Consider the following 21,703-nt stretch of genomic DNA (forward strand, 5'->3'; position numbering starts at 1 on the left):
TCAAGCATTGCACGTATGTTTCACACAAGTTAACACGTTACAAGCACGTAGAGATCATGGCAACATTTTAAACAGTCAAGCAATACATTCAGCTTGTGCGATTTAAGTGTCTAAGCCCAAAGATAGTCGGCCCAACATAATAACAGCCCAATTGGTTTAAACATGGATCTCTTGTGCGATTAGAACTAGCCCGGCCCAAACAGATATACCCGACCCAACAACAAAACGATTTAAATAATCTTGTGCGGTCCAGTTCGTCTTGTACGACCCAATTTGGGCTCCGAGGCCCAGCACTAAAATGCTTTGGTCTTGTGCGGCTCGTGTGCATTGCGGATTGTGCGATTGGAGCTGGTCCAGTCCTGCATGATATGCACGGCCCAACAGTTAAATCAACATTACAACTTGTGCGATCCAGCAAGCTTTGTGCGACTGAAGATATCTTGTGCGATTGGATCCTCTTTTGCGACTGGACTTCTTGTACGACCAAGAAGTCTTGTGCGATTAGTTTTAAATTCCGGATTTCATGCAATCAGTTACCAATCCCAATTCAATTCGTTTGACCCAATTAACAGTTTCCTTATTAGCAGCTCAATTAGTTCCGTAAAATCAGTCAACAAATTTAGCAGTTTCATAATCAGATCAAATCAGCTATTATTCGATAATTATGAACATTCATATCATCATCATCATCAAGAACAAACAATCGGATCATCATACAAACATAAACCGAATCATTCAACTATCATGCAACCTAAATCACAATCACAAGTCATAATATCACAGCCGATTAACAAGCACACATTCGAACCGATTAGCATATTACCAATCCGATTTAATCAGCAGATTTCATGAACACTAAGAATCAACAACATAATAAATCATGCTAACAAGAACCCTAGATCATGTAATCCGATAGATAACAATATCATCTCATAATCATACATATTAAACATGCAATCGGCTAACTTAATCCTAACCGAGATGAGAAGAGGATGATCCGAATCCAAAGCTTCGATGGACGGGATGTTCGGCTGCCTTTGGTTCCGATCGAGAGAGAGAGTGTGTGTTCTAGGGTTTGTGTGTGTTTTCCTAATGTTGCAAGTTGTGAGAATGTTACTAACATTCTAGGTATAATTCGGTTAAGGGAGGGATGGGCCGAACCCTCACTTGGGCTGCCCTAAAGGTCTCGAGTCCAAGTGTAAAGTCCGAGTGGGCTTGTGCGATCGGATCATGCAAGCATATAAACATAACATTCACAATTTCACACAAGGCACGTATAACATGATATTCAAATAAAGTTCACATAATCCCTTAACGTTACACAAAAGTAGGTCCGAATTACGAGTTGTCACATTATCTCCAACTTAAAAGAAATTTCGTCCCGAAATTTGGTACGTACTCACTGAGGGAGCTAGGTAAGTTGTATCGTTTACTGGTTTTCCTGGGGTGTCACATCCTCCCCCCGTTGATCTGGAATTTCGTCCCGAAATTCCGTGGTAGCTTCAGCCTCAGTAGTGGTTGTACTGTTCGCGAACAACTGGGGATACTTTTCTTTCATCTGATCTTTGCGTTCCCAGGTGTACTTTGGGCCACGAGGGGAGTTCCAACGAACTTGAACAAGAGGGATTCTCTTGTTTTTGAGGACCTTAACATCCCGGTCCGTGATTTCAACTGGTTCCTCGACGAAGTGCAACTGTTCGTCGATAGTGAGTTCCTTCACGGGAATTATGAGGGTTTCATCTGACAGGCATTTCTTCAGATTCGACATGTGAAAAACGTTGTGAACTGCCCCGAGTTCAGCTGGTAGGTTCAGTCTGTAGGCTACTTTGCCTATCCTTTCTATGATTTCGAATGGTCCGACATACCGCGGATTGAGTTTGCCCCGTTTCCCAAAACGAACCACACCCTTCCAGGGTGAGACTTTAAGTAAAACCCGGTCCCCGACCTGAAATTCCAATGGCTTCCTACGCTTATCCGCGTAGTCTTTCTGACGGTTGCGTGCTGCCGCCATGCGTTGTCGTATTTGTGCAATCTTTTCCGTGGTGTCCACTATGAGTTCTGGACCCGTGATTTGACTATCCCCCACCTCTGCCCAACAGAGAGGTGACCGGCATTTACGCCCGTACAATGCCTCGAATGGAGCGGCTTGGATGCTGGTGTGGTAACTGTTATTGTATGAAAACTCCACTAAAGGGAGGTGCTTTTCCCAGCTGTTGCCGAAGTCAATAACACATGTAGCATGTCTTCTAGAGTTTGAATCATGCGCTCAGACTGCCCATCCGTCTGAGGGTGATATGTCGTGCTCATATCTAACCGAGAGCCAAAAGCTTTGTGCATAGCTTGCCATAGTTCTGACGTGAATCGTGCATTGCGATCCGAAATGATAGAGGTGGGCACCCCGTGCCTTGAGACTACTTTCAAGTATATGTCTGCTAGTGTGGAAAACTTGTTAGTTTCTGTGATAGCCAAGAAATGAGCAGACTTGGTGAGTCGATCCACGATCACCCAAATCGTATCGTTCCCACGCTGGGATCTAGGTAGGCTCGTAACAAAATCCATGGAAATTTCCTCCCATTTCCACTGTGGTATCTTTGGTTGCTGAAGTAAGCCTGCTGGTTTCTGATACTCTGCCTTGACTTTTGCACAAGTCAAGCATTTGCTGATATAGGTAGCGATGTGGGCCTTCATGCTAGGCCACCAATAAGTAGTTCTGATGTCGTGGTACATTTTATCCGACCCTGGATGTACCGAGTAGCGAGATTTGTGAGCTTCGTCCATTACAAGCTCGCGTAAGTCTCCATAAAGTGGGACCCAAATACGCCCTGTTACATAGTAGGCGCCGTCTTCCTTTTGTTCTAATCGTTGCCTCGGGCCGCGTAAGGCTTCACACTTACGTTTTCTGGTTTCAATGCTTCTACCTGAGCATTTCGTATCTGTGCAGGAAGACTAGACTGAATAGTATGCTGTAGTGCTCGTACGCGTCTAGGTAGAGTGTCTTTTCGACTGAGAGCGTCAGCCACAACATTGGCTTTGCCTGGATGGTACTTGATGGCGCATTCGTAATCGTTCAGTAATTCAACCCATCGACGTTGACGCATGTTCAATTCCTTCTGTCTGAAGATATGCTCGAGACTCCTGTGATCGGTGTAAATAGTGCACTTGGTACCATACAGGTAGTGTCGCCATATCTTGAGTGCAAAAACAACAGCTCCCAGCTCTAAATCGTGCGTCGTGTAGTTCCGTTCATGAACCTTAAGTTGGCGCGAAGCATAAGCAATGACCTTGTCGCGCTGCATTAACACACATCCAAGACCCTGGATGGATGCATCACAGTATACCACGAAATCGTCCGTGCCCTCTGGCAATGAGAGGATAGGTGCACTGCAAAGTCTATCCTTTAAGTGCTGAAAAGCAGTTTCCTGAGTGTTGCCCCAGCGGTAGGTGACACCCTTCTGTGTCAGTAGTGTAAGCGGCTGAGCAATCTTTGAAAAGTTCTTGATGAACCGTCTGTTGTATCCCGCCAAACCCAAGAATTGGCGTATTTCCGTTGGTGTACGTGGTGCAGGCCAGTTCCTGATCGAATCTACCTTGGATGGATCAACATGGATCCCATCCTTGTTTACTACGTGGCCTAAGAAGTGGACTTCACGAAGCCAAAAGTCACATTTCGAAAACTTGGCGTACAGCTGTTCCTTTCGAAGGAGTTCCAAGATCAATCGTAGATGCTGCTCGTGCTCCTCCTGACTCTTGGAGTAAATCAGAATATCGTCGATGAAAACGATGACAAACTTGTCTAGGTACGGCTTGCATACCCTGTTCATTAAATCCATGAATACGGCAGGCGCGTTCGTTAACCCGAACGGCATAACAAGAAACTCGTAGTGGCCGTATCGAGTCCTAAATGCTGTTTGGAGACGTCCTCATCCCGGACTCTCAGCTGATGGTATCCTGACCTCAAGTCTATCTTGGAGTAGTAACACGACCCTTGCAACTGGTCGAATAAGTCGTCTATACGCGGAAGAGGATAACGATTCTTCACCGTCACCTTGTTCAGTTCGCGGTAGTCTATGCACATCCTGAAGGTACCGTCCTTCTTTTTCACAAATAACACTGGAGCTCCCCAAGGCGAAGAGCTAGGACGAATAAAGCCCTTTTCCAAGAGCTCTTGTAGCTGCTTTGACAGTTCTTCCAGTTCAGTTGGAGCCAAACGATACGGTGCTCGAGCTATGGGTGCTGCTCCTGGAGCGAGCTCAATTTGAAATTCGACCTGACGATGAGGCGGTAGACCAGGTAAATATTCAGGAAACACCTGAGGGAAGTCGCTTACAACTTGAATGTCTTCCAATTTCTTTTCTTTCGTTGATGCGTCAGTAACGAGTGCCAAAATAGCGGTGTGACCCTTCCGCAAACATTTCTGAGCCTTCAAGAAAGAGATGATGCCAACCACAGCACCACTCTTGTCTCCTTGAACTTCGAGAGGTTCTTGACCAGAACGGGGAATATGAATGATCTTCTCGCTGCATAAGATTTCTGCCTGATGTTGGGATAACCAATCCATCCCAATAACGATATCGAAACTACCCAAGACTATGGGAATAAGATCGATGGAGAAAGCTTGACCGGCTAAGACAATACTACAACCCTTGACTACATGCGTGGCTTCTAGACTCTTACCATTAGCTAATTCTACTACATGTTTGGTGGTTAAGAGTGTTGGTGCACGTTTTAACAATTTACTGACTTTCAACGATATATAACTTGTATCCGCACCCGAATCAAATAAAACAGTAACATAAATGTCGTCGAGGAGAAACTTACCCATACCCACATTGGGATCGTTCATTGCGTCTCCTCGTCCCAGCATGAATGCACGTCCCCTTGCTTCGTTGCCATTGTTGTTCTTTCCCCCGTTGTTGTGGTTCCCATTGCCCTGGTGATTGTTGTTGTTGCGATTCCGGTTCTGGTTCAATTGAGGGCAATCGCGTTTGAAATGACCTTCAGCCCCACACTGGAAACATCCCCGGTTTCCACGCTGTGGCTGCTGCTGCTGTGGGTTTTGTGGAGCTGGTAGTTGCGGTTGCTGGTTCTGATTCGCAGGCCGTGGGCTCCTACAGTCTTTGGCCTCGTGACCCATCTTGAGACACCTTTGGCAATGACCCTTGTTGCACTGGCCGCTGTGGTGTCTGTTGCAGATGTGACACTTGGGGTGAAATCCTTGATACCTTCTCTGTCGACGACTACCAGAAGATTGCTGACTAGGACTCTGGTAGTGGTCAGTCTTCTGTTGCTGAGCTTGAGACTGAACTGTTGCTGAACCTTTGCTAGAATTCCCCTCCCACTTTCTTTTGTTATCACTGGGGGTAGTAGGAGTAGCGGCTGAAGTGGTAGCACTGATGCGTTTGGGCAGCTTGTTCTGTTCCACCGCCTGATCCGTGAGGCGATGGGCAAGACGCTGGATGTCTTGGATGTTGTCGAGGTTAGCCGATATCACATGGCTCTGAATCTCTGAGGCTAGACCCTTGAGGTACAACTCGATGCGCTTGATTGGAGGGTCCACCATGGTTAGACACAAGATGGCCAGTTCGTTCGACCGTTTCGTATAAGCTTCAATTTCCGACCCCGTCATTTTCAGATGATAAAGCTCATCTTCCAACTTGTGAATGTCATCACGCGTGCAGTATTCCCTCTTAATGAGTTCCTTAAAGTCGTTCCATCCGCACAAAATACTCCACCACAGGAAACGCTACTCGATCCCCCAGAAAATAACCATACAGCGTGTTTGCCATCTTATCCCGAGCTAACCGGACAGATTCTCTTGGGAGAACAACATCACAACCCTCATGCACGTTTTCACTCACGAGAGACCGGAAATTCAGCTTCACTGACTTATTTGCAAGGAGTGAATCCGCATATGTTCCTGAAACTCACGTTGACCCGTGTAATCTTTCTATTATATGTAAGTCGGTGTTTCGTTCGTGGCATTGGTCTTCTAATGGGGCTCGTTGCAATAAAGGTACAAGAATTATTGTTGGTTGGAATCCTTTTGTTTTTGATGTTATGGTGCTTTCGCAGACGGACCAGGTTATGCACTTGCAATTGTTTTTTAAACAGGAGAAAAAAATGATGTTTTGTTCGATTATCTATGCTGCAAACTATTATGTATCTCGGAGGGATTTATGGAGTCAGCTCTCGTTACATAAAGCGTTGGTCCGTGACGCTCCTTGGGTCATGCTTGGTGATTTTAACTCTGCTTTGCACCTTGAGGATAAATCTATGGGTTGTTCTTCTGTTTCGGCTAGTATGAGGGAGTTTCAGGATTGTGTTGCTGATTTAGAGATGCTAGACGTGAACCGTTCGGGCATCCACTTTACGTGGAGTCAAAAACCGAGGAAGGGGATTGGTTTAATGAAAAAAATCGATAGAATCATGGGGAATTCGCAGTTCATTTCTCTTTTTCCGAATGCTGTGGCGTTGTTTCATCCGGCTAGGTTGTCGGACCATTGTTCGTGTGTGTTGAAAATTCAAGATCCGGGGAATCTAAAGCACAAGTCTTTCAAATTTGCTAATTTGTTGGTGCATAAGCCGGAGCTTTTAGACATTGTTAAGCGAAGGTGGGATACGTGTATTAACGGTGTGTTTCAGTTTTCTGTGGTGAAGAAGCTAAGAATGTTAAAGGCCCCTCTTCGAGTCTTACTGTATCAACAAGGAAATTTGCATAATAAAGTTCAAGACTTGCTTCGGGTAATCCTTTTTGAGGTTCTAAACCAAAGTTTGAATATCGGCCTGTGGTTTCTAAGAAGAATCATGCTTCGGGTAATGGGTCGTCTGAGCCCACGTTTCAATCGGCTAATCCTTTTGAGGTTCTAAATGATCCTAGTGTTAATGAGGATGGGGATGGCAATAATTCGGGTGAGATTCCTGTAGACGAGGAGGAGAATGAGGTGGAGGAGGGATATGTTGAAGGAGACGAGTATGAGCTTGATGATTACCTACGGCAAGGTACGTTTAAAAGCACTAATAGTAAAGGGGCAAGCACTCCTTCTTCGTCGGTTATTAATGGTTAGTATAGCTTCTTGGAACGTAAGGGGTTTGAACCGCCCCATTAAGCAAGCTGAGGTTCGGCAAGTTATCAAAGATGTTAATTTAAGCTTATGTGCTATTCTTGAGTCTCACATTGATCCGAGTAACCTTTCTAAAATTTGTAAGGCGGTCTTTCGGTCGTGGAGATGGACTTCTAATGGGTCTCTTTGTAATAAAGGTACGAGAATTATCGTTGGTTGGAATCCGTTAGTGTTTGATGTTATGGTGCTCTTTCAGTCAGATCAGGTTATGCACTTGCAGTTGTTTTTTAAACACGAGAAAAAAATGCTCTTTTGTTCTATCGTTTATGCTGCAAACTATTATATCTCTCGTAGGGAGTTATGGAACCACCTCGGCCTGCATAAGTCGCTTGTTCGTAATGATCCGTGGGTTATGCTAGGTGATTTTAACTCAGCGTTGTATCTTGAAGATAAGTCTATGGGATGTTCGTCAATTTCGGCTAGCATGAGAGACTTTCAAGCGTGTGTTAATGATATTGAGATGCTGGATTTGAATCAGTCCGGCTTACATTTTACGTGGAGTCAAAAACCAAAGAAGGGGATTGGTTTAATGAAAAAGATAGATAGAGTCATGGGGAATTCTCAGTTTTTAACCCTTTTCCCGAATGCGGTGGCTGTTTTTTGTCCAGCTCGGTTATCGGATCATAGTCCAAGTGTTCTCAAAATTCCGGTTATTGGGAAACTTAAACACAAGTCGTTCAAGTTTGCTAATTTTCTTGTTCATAAGCCTGAATTTTTAGACATTGTGAAGCGTATTTGGGAGACGGATGTTAGAGGGGTGTATCAGTTCTCGGTTGTGAAGAAGCTTCGGATGTTAAAGTCTCCTCTTCGGGTTTTACTCTTTCAGCAAGGAAATTTGCATAGAAAAGTGCAAGATTTACGTGAGAGACTTGATCAAATTCAGCGAGAGCTTGACAGTAATCCGGCTAGTTTGGCAATTAGTGAGGAGGAAACTACTACTCGCCGTTCTTATCAGGAAGCTTTATTGGATGAAGAGCGGTTCTTGAAACAGAAGTCGAAGGTGGACTGGTTGACGGTCGGAGACATGAATTCAGCGTTCTTTCATTCGTCCCTTAAAAATAGAGTTCATTTTAGTCGTATCAGTGTTATTCGGGACGCTAATGGTAAGGTGTATGAGGATGAGCATGTCCAGCTTGCTTTCGTTAATCATTACGAGAACTTCTTGGGTAATCAAGGTGACATTTCGCTTAGCCCGGCTCCAGATTTATTCACAAACAGATTATCGAGTGAAGTTTCGGGTCTTATGGTGCGTCCGGTTACGCATGATGAGGTTAAAAAGGCGCTGTTCTCGATTGGGTCAGACAAAGCCCCGGGCCCTGATGGTTTTACTGCTGGTTTTTTTAAAGGTGCTTGGCCTATCATTGGTAGTGCAGTGTCGAATGCTGTGATTGATTTCTTTGTGACAGGTAAACTCCTTAGGGAATTGAACCACACGTTTCTTGTTCTTCTCCCCAAGACGTCCTCCCCGTCAGTGGTTACGGACTATCGTCCGATTGCTTGTTGCAATGTGTTGTACAAATGCATTAGCAAGATTGTAGCTGATAGAATAAAAGTGGGCTTGAATGATATAGTCAGTATCAACCAATCAGCTTTTGTGCCAGGTAGGAGAATATCGGACAACGTTTTACTTACACAAGAGTTGATGCATAACTATCATCGTAATGTTGGCCCTCCGAAATGTGCTTTCAAAGTGGATATTCAGAAGGCGTATGACACTGTCGATTGGAACTTTCTGAAGGGTATTTTGATGGGTTTTGGTTTTCATCCTACAATGATTCACTGGATTATGTTATGTGTTTCCACTACATCGTACTCGGTGTGTGTTAATGGCGAGGTTCATGGGTTCTTTAAGGGTAGAAGGGGATTGAGGCAAGGTGATCCGGTCTCTCCTTATTTATTTACGCTCGTCATGGAAGTTCTTACGGCCATCTTACAGCATACGGTCAGGATTGACAATTCGTTTAAATTTCATAATAAATGTGAACGTCAGCAAATTGTCAACTTGTGTTTTGCCGATGATTTGTTTATCTTCGCGAAGGGTGAGATTGCTTCAGCTAGATGTATTATGAAGGCGCTGGATTCATTTTCTAAAATGTCGGGTTTGTTACCTAGTGTTCAGAAAAGTACTGTTTTCTTCTCGAATGTTCCATCGTATGTGAAAGCTGCTATTCTAAAGTTAATGCCTTTTAAGGAAGGTTCGTTGCCTGTGAAATATTTGGGAGTGCCGCTTATCTCGACCCGTTTGCTCCAAAAGGATTGTCTTCTGTTAGTAGAGAAGCTTGAAAATCGTATTATGCACTGGCGTAATAAACTTCTATCTTTTGCAGGTAGATTGCAACTTATAAATTCGGTTTTATCGTCCATGCATATTTACTGGTCTTCTGTGTTTATTTTACCGAACCGGGTGATTCAAAAGCTGGAGGCTTTGATGCGAAACTTTTTATGGTCTCATGATAGTGCGTTTCAAAAAGGCCGATCCAAAGTTTCTTGGAAAACGGTGTGTGTTCCTAAGTATGAGGGTGGTTTAGGTATTCGTCGGATCAGTGATGCTAATGTCGCCCTTATGACAAATCATATTTGGAGCATTCTTTCGAGGCGTAATTCAGTTTGGGTTGAGTGGGTTCACTCTTATAGGTTGAGAGGTAAAAGCTTTTGGGTTTGTAAAGTTCCAGCTTCCTGCTGTTGGTCTTGGAGAAAGATTCTTCAGCTCCGGCCGATTGTTAGGAAGTTTTTCTGGTCCGAGATTGGAAATGGTTCGGCTACCTCCGCTTGGCACGATAATTGGAGTGAGATAGGCCCGCTCGATCAGTTTCTTTCTCCCCGGATGATTGCTAGCGCGGGTTTTAATATGGAGTCCAAGGTGTCGGATGTCTATTCCGATACGTCTTGGAGCTGGCCGGTTGCGTGGCGGGACTTGTATCCGGTTCTTATTCAGCTCGATGGTATTTCTTTGCAGCCAAATAAGTTGGATAAAGTCTTGTGGCGTCATGGTAATCAAAAGCATGTGTTCTCGTCGTCTAGAGTTTGGGATTCGGTTCGGTTTCATGCTGTGGAGGTGGATTGGTGCCGTCTTGTGTGGTTTGGTCAGTGTATTCCGCGTCATGCTTTTCTTTTATGGCTTATCATGCGAAGGAAACTGCTTACTCAAGATAAGATCTTGAGTTGGGATTTATCGCGCAGGAAAAATATGAATATGATGTGCTGTTTGTTATGCTATGCCAATCATGACTCTCATACCCATTTGTTTTTTGAATGCAAATTCTCGTCCCAAGTGTGGCTGCTGGTTAGACAAAAAGCGGGTATGGGTTCGGTGCATGCTAAATGGGATGACATTGTTAACTGGTTACTTGATCGATCCAATTCAAAATTGGCGTCGGTTTACGTTGCTAAACTGATAGTGGCTGCTACGGCCTATTTCATTTGGCAAGAGCGGAATGCTAGATTATTCAGAAATCAGGTGAGGCCCCCGGAATCATTAAGTGACACCATTATACAACAAGTGCGGTACAAGCTGATTGGTGCAAAGTTGAAAAAGTGCGATAATGTTCGAAAGCTTTTAAGGGCTTGGGATATTGAAGCTTCAGATCTGCACGATGATGGCGGCTGATGATGCTTTTGTATTTTTTCTTGTTGAGTCTAGGTTTGTAGCCTAGTGGTTTGTTAGTCCAGTTTCGGTTGTCGTTTGTTTGGTTTTTCTCTGGTTTTTACTTTCATAGGGCATGTCCTATGATTGAACTAGTGTAGGCTCTCTACACTACTTGTGTTTTTTTGGTTGTGAATATATAGTATCACCGGGGTAACCCTTTACCCAAAAAAAAAAAGTTCAAGACTTGCGGGTTAAGTTGGATGGGATTCAGCGTAGCATTGATAATGATCCGTTTTCTGCGTTGCTTCGAGAAGAGGAAATTAGTACCCGACGTGATTATCAGGAAGCTCTTTTAGATGAAGAGCGCTTTTTGAAGCAAAAGTCTAAAGTGGAATGGTTGGCAGCCGGCGATATGAATTCCGCGTTTTTTCACTCGTCTCTTAAAAACAGAATTCATCATAGCCGTATCAATGTTATTCATGATTCTAGTGGCAAGGAGTATGAGGATGACTTGGTTCACGTAGCGTTTGTTAAACACTATGAGAATTTTTTGGGTGGCACAGATGGCTCGTCTCTTATGCCAGCTCCAGATTTATTCACAAAGTCGTTGGATTTGAATGCAGCATCTCATATGGTCCGTCAGGTCACCTCAGAGGAGGTAAAGAATGCCATGTTTTCGATTGGTTCAGACAAAGCTCCGGGCCCAGATGGTTTCACTGCGGGTTTCTTTAAGGGTGCATGGCCGATTGTGGGTAGTGAAGTGACGAAGGCTGTCATTGATTTTTTCAATACCGGTAAGCTTCTTCGGGAATTAAACTATACGCTTATTGTGCTGCTTCCTAAGTCACCCTCACCGACAATGGTTACTGATTATCGTCCCATTGCTTGTTGCAATGTTTTATATAAATGCATTAGCAAGATTGTAGCTGATAGAATTAAAGTGGTTTTGGATGACATCGTTAGTATTAACCAATCAGCTTTCGTTCCTGGTCGGAGAATCTCTGATAATATTCTGTTAACCCAAGAATTGATGCATAACTATCATCGTAACATCGGCCCTCCTAAATGTGCTTTCAAAGTTGATATTCAGAAGGCTTATGACACTGTTGATTGGAAGTTTCTCAAAAGTATTTTGGTTGGTTTCGGGTTTCATCATACTATGGTTCACTGGATTATGCTTTGTGTCTCCACTACCACCTTCTCGGTTTGTGTTAATGGGGAGGTTCATGGTTATTTTAAGGGTAGTCATGGGTTAAGACAAGGTGATCCGGTTTCTCCTTACTTATTCACTCTGGTCATGGAGGTTCTAACGGCCATCTTACATCATGCGGTAAGGATTGACTCTTCTTTCAAATTCCATAACAAGTGTGAACGTCAACAAATCATCAACCTTTGTTTCGCGGATGACTTGTTTATCTTCTCGAAAGGTGAGATTGCTTCGGCTAGATGCATAATGAAGTCGCTTGACACTTTTTCTAAAATGTCCGGTTTGTTTCCAAGTGTTCAAAAGAGTACAGTTTTTTTCTCCAATGTGCCATCTTATGTGAAGACTGCTATTTTGAACCTTATGCCTTTTAAGGAAGGTTGTTTGCCGGTGAAATACTTGGGTGTGCCCCTCATATCCTCGCGGCTTCTTTACAAAGATTGTCAAATCTTGGTGGAGAAACTGGAAAAACGTATCATGCATTGGAGGAATAAGTTACTTTCTTTTGCGGGCAGGTTGCAACTTATTATCTCAGTTTTGTCTTCTCTACATATCTACTGGTCGTCTGTTTTTATGTTGCCGAACCGAGTTATTGTTAATTTGGAGGCTATGATGCGTAACTTTTTATGGTCCCAAGATAGTGCTTTTCAGAAAGGTCGTGCAAAAGTTTCGTGGAAAACGGTTTGTGTTCCAAAGCATGAGGGTGGGTTAGGGATTCGTCGGATAGGTGACGTTAATACTGCTCTTATGGTTACGCATGTTTGGAGTATCCTTACTAACCGTCGGTCCTTGTGGGTTGAGTGGGTTCACGCGTACAGGCTAAGGGACAAAAGTTTTTGGGCTTGCAAGGTTCCATCTACTTGCTGTTGGTCTTGGAGAAAATTGCTTCAGCTTCGTCCTATTTTGAGAAACTTCATATGGTCCGAAATTGGTAATGGCTTAAACACATCTGCTTGGTTTGATACTTGGAGCGAATTAGGCCCTCTCGTGCAGATTCTTTCTCCTCGGCTCATTGCTAATGCGGGGTTTGACATGACTTCTAAAGTGTCCGATGTTTATTCTAATAATTTATGGAGATGGCCAGATGCGTGGAGGGACCTTTTCCCGGTTCTAAATTAGCTTGATCGGTTGTCTTTGGATCCGAACAAGCCTGATAAAATTATGTGGCGTCATGGTGATGATAAACATGAGTTTTTTTTCCACTTGTGCATGGGAATCGGTAAGGCATCAGGAAGAGAAGGTTAATTGGTGTAGTATTGTGTGGTTTTCTCAGTGCATCCCTCGTCATGCTTTTTTAATGTGGCTGATCATGAGACGAAAATTGCTTACTCAAGACAAAATTTTGAGCTGGGATATGTCGTGAAGAAAGAACATGAACTTGATATGTTGTTTATTATGTTATGCGAACCACGACTCTCATAATCACCTATTCTTTGAATGTGAGTTTTCATCTCAAGTGTGGGTTATGGTTAGGCATAAGGTTGGCATGGATTTGGTTCAGCCAAAGTGGGATGAAGTTGTTATGTGGTTGCGTGCTCGTGCCAAGTCGAAATCCGTAAATGACTATGTTGCGAGACTGTTAGTGGCGGCTAGTGCTTATTTCATTTGGCAGGAGCGTAATGCTAGATTGTTCAAGAATCAATTGCGTCCTCCGGAAGCTATTAGTGAACTTATTACTCAACAAGTGCGGTATAAACTTATGGGAGCAAAGCTGAAGGATTGTGCCAATGTTCGAAGGGTGCTAGGGGAGTGGGAGATTAAGGGTTCCAAAATGCATTATGATGGCAGCTGATTAGTTGTTAGTTTTGCGCTAGTTTTGTCTAGATAGTGGTTGTCTAGTGGTTTTCTGTTTAGTGGTTGCTTTTGTTTTTGGTTTGTTTTTCTGGTTGTTACTGTCATAGGGTATGTCCTATGATTGAACTAGTGTAGGCTATCTACACTACTTGTGTTTTATGGTTGTGAATATATAAAATCTCCGGGGTAACCCTTTACCCAAAAAAAAAAAAGTCGTTCCAAGGGGTGGCGTTAGCAGCTGCCAACCCTAGAATCTGAACTTGCGCGTTCCACCAGGTTAGCGCAATCCCTTCCAATGTGCCAGTGGCTTACTTGACCCTGCGAGCGTCAGGGCATTCACACATCTCGAACACTGACTCGAGCTTCTCAAACCAATGGAGTAGTCCCACTGCTCCTTCTGTGCCACTGAATGTGCTTGGACGACAGTCCATGAAGTTCTTGAAAGTGCAGACAGGTTGCTGTGCGTGTTGACCTCCTGCTTGTGCGGCTGCAAATGCCGCAGCAACTTGTTCGTTAATGAGAGTCGTCAACTGGGCTTGAGTCATGTTAACACGTCCAGACATGATCTTCATAGCATAAGTGAGAATGGTTCGCGAGTAGTGCGATGACAGAAGAGTGTAAGCACATAGGTATTCTCATGTAATAGAGTCATGTGTATCTAAGCGTACTACGAGCAAAGTTCTATGTAGTTCTAACATGCAGGTAATAAACATAAACCATATTACCTAGGATGTCAAGTCTTGCACGTGGAGCGAAGCGTCGTTGTGGATCGTTGAGAGCACTGTTCTGGTTATAGTATGGTTTTAATAAAAACGTTTTTCCCATATTAAAACCAAGTTCTCTATAACCAATGGCTCTGATACCAATCTGTCACACCCCCAAAATCCACCCGCGGAGTACCACCGCATGGAGGCGTGACATGACCAGGATCAAGGCATCAATCATATCGAACATAGTGTATAATAGTTAAAGTAGTTCATAAAACCCAAACCAATACGATTGATGTTCAACCAAACTTTATTCAAGTAGCGGAAGCATTAATGTAAAAACCCAAACATAAGTATTAAGTGTGTAATGTCATAAATGTTTAACAAGCATTCACGAATCTTTGTCCACAACAACCTGCTCCTCCTTGTGCAAGCTCCATAAGTACCTAAGGTCCTGCAAGGCATGCAGCAGAGAGTCAACAACTAGTTGAGCGAGTTCACAGAAAGTAAGTTCGTTATAACAAATCATATATGCATTTAGTGGGGGCTTCCCATGTAAGCATGTACTAATAGTGGGGGTTTCCCATGATTATATTTATTACTAATGGGGGCTTCCCATGTTTACATTAACTTCCAGTGGGGGATTCCCACGTTTATCCTTACTAATGGGGGCTTCCCATGTTTATACTTACTAGACTATTTGCAACCATGTGTTCTTCTTAATCCGAGAACAGGAATACGTACAAGGTCACGTAGGATTTACGTGAGTGCCCTTCCCCGAGGACAATGGTACGTGTGGGGTTTACGTAGGATTTACGTAAGTGTCCTTCCGACCCGGAATATAGTAGTAGGTATGAGTTTACGTAGGTTTTACGTAAGTGTCCTCCCGACCCGGGAGACAATGGTAGATACTAGTTTACGTAGGTTTTACGTAAGTGTCCTGACTAACCTGAGGACGATGGTCTATAGTCTAGCAATAGCGTAAGTACGAGTAATTATCCAATTCAAATCTTCCAACCCAATTCCCACCCGGGAATCTCATGCCTTGGCTGTGTGAACTCACCTTGGTTTGCTCGGAAGATACACAAACGGGTTTTTCTTGAACTAAGAGTGGTCAATCACGTCCTAACAGGATTACCATACAAGTCAGGTTTTGATTCAAGCATTGCACATATGTTTCACACAAGTTAACACGTTACAAGCACGTAGAGATCATGGCAACATTTTAAACAGTCAAGCAATACATTCAGCTTGTGCGATTTAAGTGTCTAAGCCCAAAGATAGTCGGCCCAACATAATAACAGCCCAATTGGTTTAAACATGGATCTCTTGTGCGATTAGAACTAGCCCGGCCCAAACAGATATACCCGACCCAACAACAAAACGATTTAAATAATCTTGTGCGGTCCAGTTCGTCTTGTGCGACCCAATTTGGGCTCCGAGGCCCAACACTAAAATGCTTTGGTCTTGTGCGGCTCGTGTGCATTGCGGATTGTGCGATTGGAGCTGGTCCAGTCCAGCATGATATGCACGGCCCAACAGTTAAATCAACATTACAACTTGTGCGATCCAGCAAGCTTTGTGCGACTGAAGATATCTTGTGTGATTGGATCCTCTTGTGCGACTGGACTTCTTGTACGACCAAGAAGTCTTGTGCGATTAGTTTTAAATTCCGGATTTCATGCAATCAGTTACCAATCATAATTCAATTCGTTTGACCCAATTAACAGTTTCCTTATTAGCAGCTCAATTAGTTCCGTAAAATCAGTCAACAAATTTAGCAGTTTCATAATCAGATCAAATCAGCTATTATTCGATAATTATGAACATTCATATCATCGTCATCAAGAACAAACAATCGGATCATCATACAAACATAAACCGAATCATTTAACTATCATGCAACCTAAATCACAATCACAAGTCATAATATCACAGCCGATTAACAAGCACACATTCGAACCGATTAGCATATTACCAATCTGATTTAATCAGCCGATTTCATGAACACTAAGAATCAACAACATAATAAATCATGCTAACAAGAACCCTAGATCATGTAATCCGATAAATAACAATATCATCTCATAATCATACATATTAAACATGCAATCGGCGAACTTAATACTAACCAAGATGAGAAGAGGATGATCCGAATCCAAAGCTTCGATGGACGGGATGTTCGGCTGCCTTTGGTTCCGATCGAGAGAGAGAGTGTGTGTTCTAGGGTTTGTGTGTGTTTTCCTAATGTTGCAAGTTGTGAGAATGTTACTAACATTCTAGGTATAATTCGGTTAAGGGAGGGATGGGCCGAACCCTCACTTGGGCTGCCCTAAAGGTCTCGAGTCCAAGTGTAAAGTCCGAGTGGGCTTGTGCGATCGGATCATGCAAGCATATAAAAATAACATTCACAATTTCACACAAGGCACGTATAACATGATATTCAAATAAAGTTCACATAATCCCTTAACGTTACACAAAAGTAGGTCCGAATTACGAGTTGTCACAATTTCGAACTTAATACTTATGTTGGGTTTTCACATTTATGCTTCCGCTAAACACTTAACTATGTTTTGTTTCGAACACCTTTTGTATTGATGGGTTGAACTTTATTTATTACTTACAGTGTTCAATATGATTGGTGGCTTGATCCTGGTCAGTCACGCCTCCAAGCGGTGTTACTCCGCGTGTGGATTTTGGGGGTGTGACAGATTGGTATCAGAGCCATTGGTTATAGTGAACTTGGTTTTAAAAAGGGGAAAACTTTTGGATAAAACCAGACTATAACCAGAACAGTGCTCAACGATCCACAACGACGCTTCGCTCCACGTGCAAGACTCGACACTATAGGTGATGTGACTCATGTTTATATTACCTACTTGTTAGTTACATAGAATATTGTGCATGGTATGCTTAGATAAACGTAGCAACTATTGTTTAAAACACATGTGTGCTTACTCTCTTCTGTCATCGCACTTTCGCGAACCTATCTCACTCATGTTTCCTTTGGTATGAAGATCATGAGTGGACGCGTTAACCTAACTCAAGCCCAGCTGACGGCTTTAATCAATGAACAAGTTGCTGCAGCACTAGCAGCCACTCAGGCAGGAGGTATAACCTGCCATTGCAACTTACTCTAGGATCTTTAGATCCTACCCTCGTAACCCAACACTTGTGCTTAACTTTATCTCTTATTACACACACAACAGGTCAGAACGCTCAACCACCTGTATGCACTTTCAAGACGTTCATGGACTGTCGTCCTAGTACATTCAGTGGCACTGAAGGAGCCGTAGGACTCCTCCACTGGTTCGAGAAGCTCGAATCGGTCTTCGAAATGTGTGAATGCCCTGAGGCTCGTAGGGTGAAGTATGCCACTGGTACTCTCGAAGGCGTTGCGTTGACTTGGTGGAACACGCAAGTTCAAATGTTAGGGCTGGCAGCTGCTAATGCCACCCCATGGAACGACTTCAAGGAACTGATCAAGCGAGAATACTGTAATCGTGATGACATCCACAAGCTGGAAGTGGAGTTCTTTAACCTGAAGATGACGGGGTCAGAGATAGAGGCATATACGAAGCGATCCAACGAACTGGCAGTGTTATGCCCAACTATGGTGGATCCTCCCATCAAGCGTATCGAGCTGTATCTTAAAGGTTTAGTACCAGAGATTCAAAGCCATGTGACCTCTGCCAACCTTGCTACCATCCAGGATGTTACTCATCTTGCTCATCGTCTCACAGACCAGGCAGTGGAACAGAACAAGCTGCCCAAGCGGATAGGTGCTACTACTACTACTACTTCTGCTACTCCTAGTGACAACAAGCGAAAATGGGATGGAGACTCCAGCAAGGGTTCGACTACGGTTCAGTCCCAGGCACAGCAGCGAAAGATCGATGACTACCAGAGTCCTGGTCAGCAATCTTCTGGTAGTCAAGGGCAGGGTGGGTATCGAGGAAACCACCCAAAGTGCAACAAATGCAACAGACACCACAGTGGTCAGTGCAACAAGGGACGTTGTCAGAGGTATCTCAAGATAGGTCATGAAGCCAAGGATTACAGGAGCTCACAACCTGCAAATCAGAATCGTCAGCAGCAACAACAAGCACCGCAGAATCAGCAACAGCAACAGGGCAACAAGGGATGCTTTCAGTGTGGCGCTAAAGGTCACTTCAAGAGGCACTGCCCACAGTTAAATCAGAATCAGAATCAGAATCAGAACCACAATCAGGGAGACGGAAACAACAATGGGGGTAACAACGGGGGAAACAATGGAAACAATGGCGCCCAGGGCTGTGCGTTCGTACTGGGTCAGGGTGATGCAAGGAATGATCCTAACGTAGTGATGGGTAAGTTCCTTCTCGACGACTTTTATGTTACTGTTTTATTTGATTCCGGTGCCGATACCAGTTATGTGTCTCTAAAAGTTAGTCAAATGCTCAAGCGCACACCAATACTTTTAAACACCAAGCACATGGTAGAACTAGCAAACGGTAAAAATCTTGAAGCCACGCACATAGTTAAGGGTTGTATTCTCATCTTAGCTGGTCAGACCTTCTCTATCGACCTCATTCCTATCGTTCTGGGTAGTTTCGACATCGTTATTGGTATGGATTGGTTATCCCAACAGCAAGTAGAGATCCTATGCAAGGAGAAGATTGTTCGTATTCCCCGTCCTGGTAAAGAACCTCTCGAAATTCAAGGCGACAAGAGTGGTGCTGTAGTGGGCATCATCTCCTTTCTTAAGGCCCAGAAGTGTTTGCGAAAGGGCCACACCGCTATTTTAGCACTTGTTGCTGACGCATCATCGAAAGAGAAGAAAATCGAGGATATTCCAGTAGTACGCGACTTTCCTCAAGTGTTTCATGAAGATTTACCTGCGCTACCGCCTCATCGCCAGGTCGAATTCCAAATCGAGCTAGCTCCTGGAACAGCGCCCATAGCTCGAGCACCTTATCGCTTAGCTCCAACCGAACTAAAAGAACTGTCCAAACAATTACAAGAACTTCTAGATAAGGGTTTCATTCGTCCTGGCTCTTCGCCCTGGGGAGCTCCAGTGATGTTTGTGAAGAAGAAAGACGGTACCTTCCGTATGTGCATAGATTACCGCGAACTCAACAAGGTGACCGTGAAGAATCGCTATCCTCTTCCACGCATTGATGACTTATTCGACCAGTTGCAAGGGTCGAGCTTCTATTCAAAGACTGATCTGAGGTCAGGCTACCATCAACTGAGAGTCCAGGACGAGGACGTCTCCAAAACAGCATTCAGAACTCGCTACGGCCACTACGAGTTTCTGGTCATACCATTCGGGTTAACAAATGCACCTGCGGTTTTCATGGATCTTATGAACCGAGTGTGCAAACCATACCTGGATAAGTTCGTTATCGTATTTATTGATGACATTCTGATCTACTCTAAGAGTCAGGAGGAGCACAAGCAACATTTGCGACTTATCTTGGAACTTCTTCGAATAGAGCAATTTTATGCTAAGTTTTACAAATGCGACTTCTGGCTTCGGGAAGTCCATTTCTTAGGCCACGTGGTAAACGGGGATGTGATTCACGTTGATCTATCAAAAGTCGACTTGATCAAGAACTGGCCTGCACCGCGTACACCAACAGAAATCCGCCAATTCTTGGGTTTGGCGGGCTACTACAGAAGGTTCGTCAAAGACTTCTCGAAAATTGCGCAACCGCTTACTCTACTGACTCAGAAGGGGGTCACCTATCGTTGGGGTGATGCTCAAGAATCAGCGTTCCAACATTTGAAGAGTAGACTTTGTAGCGCACCTATTCTCTCATTGCCTGAGGGCACAGACGATTTTGTGGTTTATTGCGACGCGTCCATCCAGGGACTTGGTTGTGTGTTGATGCAACGTGACAAGGTCATAGCCTACGCATCACGCCAACTTAAAGTTCATGAAAGAAATTACACCACACACGACTTGGAGCTGGGAGCTGTTATTTTCGCACTTAAGATATGGAGACATTACCTGTACGGTACCAAGTGCACCATCTACACCGATCACAGGAGTCTCGAGCATATCTTCAAGCAAAAGGAATTGAACATGCGGCAACGTCGATGGGTTGAGCTATTGAATGATTACGAATGTGCCATCAAGTACCATCCGGGCAAAGCCAATGTTGTGGCCGACGCCCTCAGTCGAAAGGATACTACACCTAAGCGTGTGCGAGCTTTACAACTCACCATTCAATCTATTCTTCCTTCCCTGATACGAGATGCTCAGGTAGAAGCATTGAAACCAGAAAACGTCAGGGCTGAAGCCCTACGCGGTTCAAGGCAGCGGTTAGAACAAAAGGAAGACGACACGTACTACGTAACAGGACGCATCTGGGTCCCACTCTATGGCAATTTACGAGAACTTGTAATGGATGAAGCACATAAGTCTCGTTACTCGGTACACCCTGGTTCGGATAAGATGTACCACGATCTCAGAACTTGCCACGATGATACATTCCCGGTCCTTACCAACTTAAACCCGAGTAAGTAAATGATGGAGGCATTAGGACTAACCCCTTTTTATTTCTACACCATTATTTTTCTTTTTTTTACCACCTACCCAAAATCCCCCTAGTTAACCCCTTTGAGCTTAAACCTTTTCATTTCTTAACCCAAAATAAACACCCTTTTTCCCACCAAAACCCCTTTTTCATTTTAAATGCTTTATTTTAGTAACAAAGCGCGGTTTTTCTTATGACTTCCTTATCAAAAAAAAAGAGAGAAAAATGATGATAATAATGAAGCCAAAAGAAATAAACAAACAAGGTTATCAAAAAGAACTTTGTTTGAAAAAAATTGCTTCATTAAAATGTCAAAAAAAAAAAGTCTTACGAAAACCGACGCTTTTTACGCCTTTCGCCCTTTTCTACTAACCACTAACCCAACCACCTACCTTTAACCCCAGCCTAACCCTTCCCCCAAAAAAGCCCTCTTGATATTTACAAAGGTATATAGTTAAAAAGGAGGAGGATTGATTGCTTGGCAAGCTTATGGTAGGAGTAAGTTCCATGCCGCTCTCGAGTGATTCACTAAAAATACACCTTCGGCCGAGTGTTGAGTGATCCCCCGTGAGGTATGTGAACTTGTATATAAATGAAATTTTAAAGAGGCATGTTATGCCCAAATAAGTAATTTCTCTTATGAAACGTTCTAAATAAATCATAACGAATAGGACTGTAAATAGTATAAAAATAAAACCCAATAAAGATCTTGGATTCCCGACACTCAAAGACAAGCCCAAAACCTTCTCTTCTACCCATTCCATTTG

The sequence above is a fragment of the Helianthus annuus genome, chromosome 12 (assembly GCF_002127325.2).
Source record: "Helianthus annuus cultivar XRQ/B chromosome 12, HanXRQr2.0-SUNRISE, whole genome shotgun sequence".
NCBI classification, from domain to species: Eukaryota; Viridiplantae; Streptophyta; class Magnoliopsida; order Asterales; family Asteraceae; genus Helianthus; species Helianthus annuus.